The 12,730-nt window shown below is 39.0% G+C and overlaps 1 long non-coding RNA gene across 1 annotated transcript; it reads right to left on the bottom strand.

The window, feature by feature from the left end:
- Nucleotides 1-3,759: 3,759 nt before the first annotated feature.
- LOC132636773 (uncharacterized) lies at nucleotides 3,760-12,509 on the bottom strand. Its single transcript, XR_009581408.1, has 2 exons — nucleotides 12,315-12,509; nucleotides 3,760-4,043 (listed from the first exon to the last, which is right to left on the bottom strand). It is a non-coding gene; the product is annotated as an uncharacterized LOC132636773 (long non-coding RNA).
- Between the last annotated feature and the right edge of the window lie 221 nt (nucleotides 12,510-12,730).

Here is a 12,730-nt window from a genome sequence, read left to right as displayed (position 1 = left end):
GCTGCACTGCTGCAGTAGTATCCCTGCCGCCGTAGCGGTACTCCCTCCGCCGTGGCAGTCACGGGCAATGACATTTCATTAAATGTGTCTTAAATAAGTCTTAGACCCTCATTATTTCATATCTCGATATTGAAGCTTAGAGAAATTATTCTTCAAGACAAATTGAGGAGATTCTTGGAGGTAAAACTTTGTCCAATCCTTTGCTCTTCCTTAATCACAATCATCTTAGAATTCCCTCTTCCCTTTTACAATCCCTTAGAGTTTGAATTTGAAGAAGGGTTTGGGAGATTTTCCCTTAGGGTCCTGTATGATAAATTGATGATGATTGATGATAAAACTTGATGAATCTAAGCTTAGCAATCATATATCTTCCACTTTTAACGTTGAATTTAGGATTTGAAGAATTAGGGTTCATACCCAATTTGGGGTTTTCACTAGAAATCAAATTTGGGGATAATTCTTGATCTAAATCAACAATTAATGATTAGGTTATGATTACCTAGGATTCAATTTGGTATTTTACCAGTGAATTTCCCGTTTCGCCCCTGTGGGCCCGTTTTCCCAATTTCTAGAGTTAAAATGCACCTAATTGGTATCATAACACTTTTAGCATAATTATTCATGATTTCTAATTTAGAATTCGATTATGCTTACACTACTTTGGTTCTGAGCTTTAGAGGAAGGGCAAGGCGATAGATTGACTTGTTGGTGTTGCAATTCGACAGTCCAGGTAGGTTATGGTTTACCTTTGGTGAGACTTAGTATAGTGAATCAAATATTTAGATTATGATGTCGGAGACAGCATGTGAACCTTCGGGTGTGAAGTTGGGATGGATATTGCCTTAGGTTGGGCCCTGATATGTGTTGGGACTAGCCACCCCATTATATGTGTTTATTGTCTAATTGTGTTGGCTTGATGCCATGTATAGTTGGTAAATAACGAATGTCTCTTGTTGTCCTGATTCGGTTAGGATTGACATACCCGTTGTTGGTATTTGTACTTTGATATATTATTGGCGTACTCACTATTGGTACTTGAGATTATTGATATATTATTAGCGTATCCGTTGTTGGTACTTAATTTATATGTGTTGGCATACCCACTGTTGGTATTGTGATGTGATGCATTGTTGGCGTACCCCGTTGAGGTACTTGTGATATTGAGTTTGCTTGTTGATGATTGACATATGCATTACACGCATTCTCTCATAATCATCATGCATGGCCGATATCTGGTGATGATCCAGTATCGTTGATTTAGCGAAACAGATATTTGATAAACTTTTTTCCTTCAGTGATTGTGAAAAAGGGCAATGTCCGAAGATCCATTCTGGATTCATTGTTTATATGAAATTGACACTTGAATAACTCTTTTACTTGAGTGATTGTGAGGAGGCCGAGGTTCGAGGTTCAATTCCGGAATCATTGATTTATGAAATTGATGTTTGACAACAGAGATGGGAATTGTAGGTGCCCACATGACCTAGGCTAAAATGGGTCGTGATAGTTTATTACTTACTATGCTTGGTTGTTATTTTGATTCTTTATTGTGAATTATAAACCTACTTACTTTACTAGAGTTTTGAAATAGGTGTTGCATTGAGTTGTAAAGGGTTTCTTACATTGGTTAGAGTCATTAAAGAAGTTATCTACAGTTAGTGGGAATTGTAGAGGGGGAAGGTACTAAAAGGTTAGCTCCTTAGGTTACAGAGATGTAACCTTAAAACAGCTCTTGAATTTTTAGGGAAATCCTATGGGAGATAGTTTGTCATGTTTGACTCCCTTAAGCAATGAGTTTTCCACGTATAAAAAATTATTCCGAATTTCACTTCTTGTTTACTACTGAAGAACCTGGTTCTTTAGTGAGTTATGTTGCAACATAACATAACAATTGGTATTAGAGTAGGTTCTTTCAAAAGGGCCAACACCTTGAAAGAATAAGAGATGGATGCACTACCAGGAGTTCAAGAAGGATAATCAACAACAAGGCCACCATACTTCTACGGAAAATATTATGAATGGTGGAACCCCAAAAGGCAAGACTTCATCATTGGAGAAGACCTTGAGCTTTGGGACATCATCATAGAAGGTCCGAAAAGTCCCATGAGCACAGATGACAAGGGAAAGAAAGTTGTTCCCAAAGCTACAGGAGAATATAATAATGAAGACATCAAGGCAGACTAAAAGATTGCCAAGGCCAAGAAAATCCTTATTTGTGGCATCAGAATTGATAAATATAGTAGAATCTCTTCATGCAAGACAAAGAAAGAGGTACGGGATACCTTGCAGACTACTCATGAAGGAACAAGTTAGGTAAAGAAGTCAATTTCCTTGCACAACAGGCAATCCCTTCAAGAGATGTTCAATAGATTCACATAAATCACTAACAAATTGAACTCTCTTGGAGAAATCATTCCACCGGTCAAGAGGTTTAAGAAACTACTGGAAATCTTACCTGATTCTTGGGAAAGCAAGGTAGAAGCAAAAATAGAGGCATAGATCCTGCAGACCATAACTATGGAGGAGCTCATGGGAAACTTGAAAACCTATGAGATGAAGAAACTAAAGAACATAAATAATGCTCCACCACAGAGGGTGATGAACCTGGTCCTTAAGGCTATGCAGAAATGAATAAGAAATGGCTTTACGGACTAGAAGATTTAAAAGAATGATCAGGAAAAGAGGTACCTTCAACAGGGGCAACACCTTTATTTCTAAAGCACCTGATAAGGGCAACCTTGAGGTTTTCCACAGGCGTGGAAGTCCTAGCCACTTCATTAGGCATTGCCCACATAGAGAAACTTAGTGGAAAAGGAATGTCCCAAACAAAGGAAGTAAAGACGAGGTCCCTAGAAATAGAATGACTAGTAGGCAAGCAGACCTAGTAGTAAGAAGAGCATTGGCTACCATGGGAAACTCCTCAAGTAAAAATAAGGAAGATAAAGCTGAAGTTCAAGAGCACAATAAATCCCTAAAGCCAAGGAAGCATCTGACTCAGAAGAGGTTCTAGCGTTAATAGCCAAATTTGATTCATGTTCTGAAGATGACAACTCTAAGGTAAACTTTACAGAAATAATAGATGTCATGCGCACTTACTCTAGGAGGAAACTAGAGTGTGCATCTTAGATTGTCATTGATGCCTTTGAAAGACTCTATACTGAAAAGGAAAATTGTTGAATGCTTATACTTCTCCACAATTAAATCTCAAAAATCTAGGAAAATAGGAAAGAGAAACTAAATGGAATGATTAATACGCTCAAGAACCAGGCTCTTACACTGAATAATGAAAACTCTAAAAAGGAGAAACTTGTAGCAGCACCCTAAAAAAGTAAAGACCCTTCTAGGGAAATTCAAGTGAAACTGGAGTATATATTAAGAGGTGTTAAACAAATCTCTAAATTGAGTATAAAAACACAAGATAGTTTAAGAAGAATTGAATAAAGCCCAGTATGAGTTGAAAGAACAATTCATTGGAACAAGTACTTAGAAGTACTGACTTCTCTGCATGCAAACCATTGTAGCAAAAGCAAGGACAATGATACAAAGGGGCCAAGACTATAGAAACCCAAAGACATGTATGTCTCTATCCCTTACAATCATCTATGCACCCACTGTGGAAACAATGGGTCACGACCCAACCCGCCATGACTGGCACCCACCCTATCTCTTAGTGGGCGAACCAATATGCCTAACCATCTACTCATTCAAGTCTATTTTTATTAACCAATTCGACCAGTTCACAACAATTTAAAGACAAGATTAATCAAAAGTAGTCATGCCATAAACAATAATCGTAAATGCGGAAGTCCTAACTATTACAATCCCAAAATTCGTAAGTCAATGTACAAGGACTCTAATCCAAAAACATGTCTAAGGAACGTCTACTGTCTGAAATAAATAAACATCAATGTCTGGAATGGAAATAAAAATTAGATAAGGAAGATATTCAGGCAGCCTGGCATGGTTAGAAGCTCAGCCTCAATCTGTCAGCAAATGGACTCAACGCTAAATGTGAGGTCGGGTAGCAGTCTCTAGATCACAATCTGCACTCAAAAGAATGCAGCAAGGTAGTATCAGTACGAACACTATGTACCGGTAGATATCATAGGCCGACTAAGATTAGTATCATGCATGAATCACAAAATCTATAAAATAGACAGACCAGTCAACAGCACATAAGCAAATAGCTAACACCAAGTCAATCAATGATTGTTACACCCCGTGGTTTTGTACCTTGAGATTCGCCGTGCATTAGTGGTTCTAATCTTGGACATGGGGGTTATCAAGGTTAAATGAGATTAGTCAAGTTTATCTCATAGTTATAAAGGGTTAAGCTCATGATTAGCAGTATTGGACGGGTTAAAAGTTGGGCAAATTAAAGAAAAAATGTTTCAGGGAAACTGGATTTTTACGGCCTGTTATAGGGATTGTATAATGTTTTACGGGCTGTATAACTGGCTAACGTCCACCGTAAACTGGTTCCAAAGAGGATGAACCACTGGTCATATTTTGTGGACCAATTATACGGACTGTGTAATGTTTTACGGATAGTATAATTGGTCGGCCCCCAGCGTAAAGTGATTCTAGAATAGGGAGATCACTGGTCAGGTTTTACGGTCCAATTATGCAGACCATATAAATTTTTACGGTCCGTATAGTTGACCATAAAATTGATTCGGCCCAGTTTTAATTTTTAATATATACCTGACCCCCTTTCATTTTATTTCATTTCCAAACATTTCCAACATCTTGAGAGCTCTCGAACCTTCTCCCTACCATATTTAATAAAACCCAAGTGAAATCAAGGCTCAAGAGGTAGAAATCAAGAGAATCAAGTGTGGGGAGGCTCACTAGGGTTAGTAGAACTCAAGATTTTCTTTAGTGTGGAAGTTGGGGTTTCACTCAATTGGAATAATTTGATCCAGGGCTTGCTCTCAAGTGATAAAAGGTTAGTTTTCAGGTCTATCTTTATATTATTGAGAATATTTGGTTGTAATCAACTTGTTTGAGGAAAGAAAGTGAAAGAGGAAGTTCAAATGTGGATTTGATCATATTAGGAGTAGTAGATTAACTTGAGTTGTAATCGTTGGAGTATTTTAAGCATAATATTTCTATGAATGGTAGTAATGATGATAATAAAGCGTGGTATACGAGTGTGTATAGGATTGTGTTGAAATTGTTGTTATGTATTGATTACGAAAAGGAGTTTTGGGCATTAAATGAAGTCTCTTAGTTATGGAATTAATGATAATGTTATTGTTGACTGGGAGCTATTTTATGATATAGTGGAAATCGATAAAAACAAAGGAAATGCTGCCCAAAGTTCGTTAATTCATTAAATTACGCTAGTTCGTTAATTCCTAACCTTAGTGTAACTTCTCTTCAATGTAGACTTTGTGAACTTGGAAGGAGATCGTTAAGTGATTAAGGAAATGTTAAGGTATGGTAAGGCTATCTCTTCTTTCTTTTTGGCATGATCTTAAGATATGAACCAACCATCAAGTAAACGAGCTTCCATATTACTCTACTCTTAGAAGCATTAGAAGTACTTCAGTTTTGATGTTCCTATACCCTGATATGATTATTCCTTCTGTTCATGGGTCTTGATTTTCCTTATATTAATGTTGTTAGCTCAAAAGATGTTCATCAAAGATAGGATGATCTTATGTCACTTCGAGAGTTCTATGTATCCAGTTTGTTCATGCATTGCAATCATTTATATATATGCACATTGGCCAATGACCAGAAGGCATTATATACGCGTATATTATATGTATATAGGGTATGGGAAAAAGGGACAAGCATTATATACACATTACCACCAGATCAGCTGGTGCACAATAATGATGATATGTGGATCGGGCTAAACGTTCCGCAGTAATATATATGATGATGATATATGGATCGGGCCTTATGTTCCTCGGCACAAACATATGATATATGGATCGAGTCATACGTTCCTCGATAGTAACATTTATATTAAGACCTATGCATATCATACGCCCCGCGAAGCACTTTCATGTTATACAGATGTTCTAAATGTTCAGCTACAGATGCATTCAGATATGGAGATTTAGCTTTCCTATTTTAGATGTTTCTCATGATTCTTATGTACTTGATGTTTTTATGCCTTACATACTCAGTACATTGTGCGTACTGACTCCCCTATTGCTCGGGGGGCTGCGTTCATGCCCGCAGGTGCAGTAGACAGACAGGCAGACCCACTCAGTAGGGCCTATTATTACACCTCGTGGTTTTTTGACGTTGAGATTCGCCAAGTGTTAGCTGTCCAATTGTGGACACTGAAGTTATTATCAAGGAGATATGAGATCATATGCACTTATCTTATTATTAAAAGGGTTTGAGCTCATGTAATAAGCTACGGAATGATTGGAAGGCAAGTGAATCAAGGAAATTGAGTATGTTGGACTTTGGAGAAAATACGAGGGGAAATTTTGGTCTAACTTGGAGAAAGAATATCTTTTAGTATATGAGGAGTTTTGGAGCAAAGCAAAAGCCTAAATTGAAGTTCAGGAATCTAGTTTCCAACACAACAAACCGCGTATCGATCTGACATCGGGATCAAACGTTATGAGCTTTTTAAGATAGACTGCAAGAGCAGGGATTAACTCTGCACAAACACGCCTGGAGGTGGCGCGAACGTGCAGATGACCAAGGGTCAACTCAGCACAAACGCGCTGGGCAATTTTTAGGTTGGTGCAGGCAGACTCTGGAACATTATAAAGGGGGGTGTACCCCCTCATTCTTCATGATAACACCTCTTCAAACACCCCAAACATTCTGGAAATTTCCCCCAACCTCCAATCATTAAATTTTAACGTGAATTAAGTATAATCTCCGGTCTTAGGTTCAGACAGAGTATAGTTGCGATTATAATATCGTATTGCGGTGAATCTTGGCTGGAATTCAAGGTGAATATTGAAGATATTGTGATTCCAGTGGAAGTGAGGTATGAATTTCTCCTTATTTCTATTAATTTAGGTTTAGTTATGGAGACAGAGCTATTAAATGACTGTATAATGAATTGTTGGTTGAGGAATTGGATAAACATCGTGTGGGATGTTTTATGGAATATTTTGGTATGGATAATGATGTTGTTGAAATTAGAGTTGTTGTTGTTATATTTGTTGTTGGTATTATGATTTTGGGCTAGGGATATAAACAGGGGAGATGCTGCCCGAATTTTGGCAAATTCTAAAGGAGTTTAATTTACAGACTTAAGATAGGCATGTGACAATAAGCCTAACTATAGTAAGAATTCTCTTGAATGTAGATCTACGAGCTTGGAAGGATAAGCGTTAAGTTGTAGGAGATCAATCAGGTATGTTAAGGTTGTCCCTTTCTTTCAAAAGGCATGATTCCTATGTTATGATTCCATACATGACTTTCATAATATTCGAGTTCCCCAAAAAGCTAGAAGTTTATGATTCTGAAGGCTCTTATGATGCCAAAGATAGACGTTTCCTATGATGATAATGATGATCCCATTGTTTTTAGAAATTCCAGAGCTTAGGGTTTTGACATTATTATGACATTAATGAGCTTATTCCATGATTTTTTTTATTTCATTCATTGTTGTTGATCTCACCTTATGATGATTGTTCCTTCAAGGTGAATTATAGCGATGATGATTGTCCCATAATATAAATCGGAGGTTACCAACCTTACGTCACTCCGATAAAGTGGTAACTTTTATTTGGGTTCTCATGCATGCTACTTATACATACATATATATATACATATATGTATATATATATATATATATATATATATATATATATATATATATATATGGGGTGACGTAACCACCTAATTAGTTGGTATATTATGATATCGTCCCGGACGCGGGATATATGGGTATGGATCGGGTCGTTCATTCCGCGGCAATATATATATATATAATAAATGAATCGGGCTACATGTTCCGCAGCAATACAGTATATATATATATATATATATATATATATATATATATATATGGATCGGGTTGCACGTTCCGTAGCACTATTATGTTATATGTGCATGAAAAATGTTGTCATTAAAGGGCTAAGCATGCATGGTCTCCGCCTTAAGAGGCGAACAGATGTAAAGGTTATTTCCTTATTCCATGTTATGCTCCATATCTCTTGCTATGTTGTTATTCATGCCTTGCATACTCAGTACATTATTCGTACTGACGTCCCTTCTTGTGGACGCTGCGTTCATGCCCGCAGGTAGACAAGTAAAGGGACCTGATTCATAAGAGCTTTATTAGCGGGGTTTTAGAAGGGTTCCAATTGTTCCGGAGTTGCAGCTTATTGATTCTTCTCTTTTGTGCATATACTTGGTCACGACGGGGTCCTGCCCCGTCCTTATGGATTCCTGTATTCTTTATATGGAGGCTCGTAGACAGATGCATGTATCTAGATATTCCGTAGTCTTATCAGTATATATTGATGTATGAAACATAAACAGCCTTGTTGGTTTATGTTTATGGGCATGGTTGTTGATGGTTGCATAAAGACGTGTCGTTAAATTGTGACACATGTCCTTACAGAGTATGATGCACGTGAAGTAGTTTATGGCCCACCTAGATATGATTATGAGATGTATGTTTAGAGGTACTCGGTAGGTTAGCTCTGGGTGCCCGTCATGGCCCTCCAATTGGGTCATGACACCTTCACTCAGCAGTAGTTGGTGTGCTCCATTTGATCAGGAGCTGCAGTCTATTTTGGTATGCCATTCTTTTGAGTTGTATATGCATATGGGTATAACGGGTCCCTGTCCTATCCTTTCTACAATTTTCTATTCCTTTAGAGGTTTGTAGACAGTGGTATGTATTTGAAAGATGATATAGCCTTGCCTCATATTCTTTTATGTACAATATATGTAGCGGCCTAGTCGGCTTGAACTGTTCTTTCAGTATATATATATATATATATATATATATATATATATATATGTGTGTGTACAGAGTTCATGATGTTATCCTTTCATATGTCAGTATAGTTCATAGTGAATGATTTGTGGGCCCTTGTTATCCAAGTACGAGTATAGGGGTGTTTGGTCATTAAGGATCAAGCACTCGTCATGACTCACCGGCATGGGTCGTGACAGAAGTGGTATCAGAGAAGTTTCGTCCTAGGATTGTCTGTAGACCGTGTCTAGTAGAGTCTTGTTTATGGGTATGTTGTGCACCACACTTATAAACAAGAGGCTACAGGACATTTAGGAAATTGTCATTCTTTCTCTCTTAGATCACGCGATAGAGCCTTGTGTTAAGAGTTCACCTCTAATAATTTGTTTTGATTTCAGCGATGCCTCGCAAGAAAAATACAGCTGCCCAAAAAGGTAAGAGAGTATCTGGTGAGACCACTAGCCATAGTCAGCGGGCTACTAGGGCTCGGGGTGAGTCTCAGAGTGAGAACTCATCTCAGACTTCGCATACCCTGCCTCCAGTACCTTCCCCCACTGCCCCCAGTTCCTCAGCCAGATACACCGGGCCAGGATGTGCGGTATGTTGTATAGTTATTGACTAGATTGATAGCCACCCAAGCTCAGCGGCAGGGTATTAGTGTTGACCAGGCAGACCGAGCTGGCAGTGCGAGGTTAAGACTTTTCTCGGGTTAGATCCTCCAGAGTTTTCTGTCTTGAAGCAAAATATGGACCCCCAGGATTTCATTGATGGTATGCAATGGACCTTGAGGGTTATTCACGCAGATAAGGTTGAGTCGGTGGAGTTATCTTCGTACAGGCTTTGTGATGTTGCAGTACAGTGGTACCAGACATGGAAGCTATCTAGGGGAGAGAATTCCCCTCCAACCGTTTGGCAAGAGTTTTTGGGTGCTTTTATTCGCCATTATTTACCACCGAAAGTCTGACGGGCCCGAGCAGATAAGTTCTTACGTATTGAGCAGGGCAGTATGAGTGTTCAGGAGTGTTGCTTGTATTTTGATTCTTTGGCTAGATACGCCCTAGCCATAGTGGCTGAGATGGAGGACAAAGTTCATCATTTCGTGGCAGGTTAAGGGCCACACTTGATTGATGAGTGTACGACTGCTGCATTACAGTCGGGCATGGATATCTCCCGTATACAGGTATATGCACAGAATTTAGAGGATCGTAAGCATCAGCGGAGGACAGATCTTAATCATGACCGAGGTCATGGTAAGAGGGCCAGATCTCTAGATATGGTTGGTAAGTTTAAGAGAGGACAGAGACATCGACATTCCCGATATCTATTTCATTCGGCAGGGAGTGCACCTCCGCGATTTTCAGGTCTGAGGTTTAATCGATTTCTTATTTAGGAGTGGGTCAGAGTTTTAAAGCATCAGGTCCCTAGTACAGACCAGAGTCTAGTCAGATGAGACCCTCATTACCACGGTGTGCCCAGTGTGGTGAGTTACACGCAGGTCAGTGTCGATGGGGATCGGATGCTTGCTACGCTTGTGTCCAGCTAGGGCATGTGATGCGGCATTGTCCGATGAGAGGTAGTGTAGGTGTTATTCAACTACCGGGTCCGTAGCTGGTTCTTCTTCTGTAGTATGCCCTTCAGGGAAAGGTTCTCAAACACCAACAGGATGTGGTAGAAGGAGGAGTGGAATGTCTATCTTGAGTGGGCCTCAGCACCGCGTTTCTTAGATTAATGTTGTTAGCTCAAAAGATGTTTATCAAAGATAGGATGATCTTATGTCACTCCGAAAGTTCTATGTATCCAGTTTTTTCATGCATTGCATTCATTTATATATATGCATATTGACCTATGACCAGAAGGCGTTATATACGCGTATATTATATGTATATGGGGTATGGGAAAAAGGGATAGGCGTTATATACGGATTACCACCAGATCAGCTGGTGTACAAAGATGATGATATGTGGATCGAGCTGCACGTTCCGCATCAATATATATGATCATGACATATGGATCGGGTCGTACGTTCCTCGGCACTAATATATGATATATGGATCGGGCCTTACGTTCCTCGGTACTAACAGTTATATTATGACCTATGCATATCGTACGCCCTGCGAAGCACTTTCATGTTATACAGATGTTCCAGATGTTCAGCTACAGATGCATTCAGATATGGAGATTTAGCTTTCCTATTTCAGATGTTTCTCATGATCCTTTTGTACTTGATGTTTTTATGCCTTACATACTCAGTACATTGTGCGTACTGACTCCCCTATTGCTCGGGGGCTGCGTTCATGCCCGCAGGTGCAGGTAGACATACAGGCGGACCCACTTAGTAGGGCCTGCACTCGGCAGTAGTTGGTGCGCCCCATTTCATTCGGAGCTGCTGTCTATTTTGGTATGCCATTCTTTTGAGATGTATATGCATATGGGCATGACGGGGCCCTGTCCCGTCCTTTCTACAGTTTTCTATTCCTTCAGAGGTCTGTAGATAGTTGTATGTATTTGACAGATGATGTAGCCTTGCCGACTCCTATTCTTTTGTGTACAGCATATATAGCAACCTAGTCGTCTTGCACTGTTCTTTCAGTATATATATATATATATATATATATATATATATATATATATATATATATATATATATATATATATATATATATATAGAGAGAGAGAGAGAGAGAGAGAGAGAGAGAGAGAGTTCATGATGTCATCCTTTCATGAGTCAGTATAGTTCAGAGTGAATGATTTGTGGGCCCTTGTTATCCAGGTTCGTAGGGGTGTTTGGTCATAAAGGATCAAGCACTCGTCATGACTTATCGGCATGGGTCGTGACAATGATATTAACAAATCAAGTCAACGGAAACAAGAAATGAATTAAACCTCCCAACAATATTCCCCCTTACTCAGTCACTCATCACTCATGTACATACATGCTAATTGGTGTCTTTGCCCAATATCCATGACCTGCAGGGGACCCATGGTGTTCATGTACCACTCGTTCCGGAATGAACCTCAGACCGCGAGCCTATAAACTAGGTCACATCCTCACCCCCAGTCAAATGTGCCGTTTCATAGCTAGGTCATATCCTCACTCCTGGTCAAATGTGCCTTTTCATGTATATATATTCATTGTCACATCACGTTCCATGATCGATTATCAAGTAGTATCTCAATTTAACCAAGAAGATCATATTAACTTCTCACCACAATTGTCTCAAAATATAGATCATAATACATCGAATAATGGAAATAAGCCCACATTGTCACTCAATCAATAGCATATAGGAATTCCAACAACACATTATGCCCGAAGACTAGACATGCTTTCTCCTGTCAATCTCATAACACATACAATCAACTAATCAAGGTCTAATTCAAGTAGACCGTAACCTACCTCAACTGCAGAGCTGGAACAATACAAATTACTTCACCATAGCGTTTGCCTTCCGTAATGCCTCGGAACGCTCAAAGTCTAGCAATTAAGAGGCTAAATAAGTTACAATCACTCTAGTCAACAATATCAATTCAATGAACACCCTTCCACTTTACCCCTTTCTAACGGGTGAATGCTTACTAGGTATATCATCCTAACATTATCACTTACAAGCAGTTTCTATGGTCAAGCTACCATATTTACGAAACCCTAAGCCTCAATTCACTTAGTTCATGCCTCTAACGGTTCAATTCTTGATTAGAAGGTGATAACCCAAGCCTTTAGAAGATAATCACACAATAATATTCATAACCCACCAACTATTAAAGGTTTATTATGTTCTAGGGTTACTAGTCTCAATTTACCATTGTAGACCT

The sequence above is a fragment of the Lycium barbarum genome, chromosome 1, assembly GCF_019175385.1.
Source record: "Lycium barbarum isolate Lr01 chromosome 1, ASM1917538v2, whole genome shotgun sequence".
Lineage (NCBI taxonomy): Eukaryota > Viridiplantae > Streptophyta > Magnoliopsida > Solanales > Solanaceae > Lycium > Lycium barbarum.
This window is presented reverse-complemented; position numbering and strand designations above follow the sequence as displayed.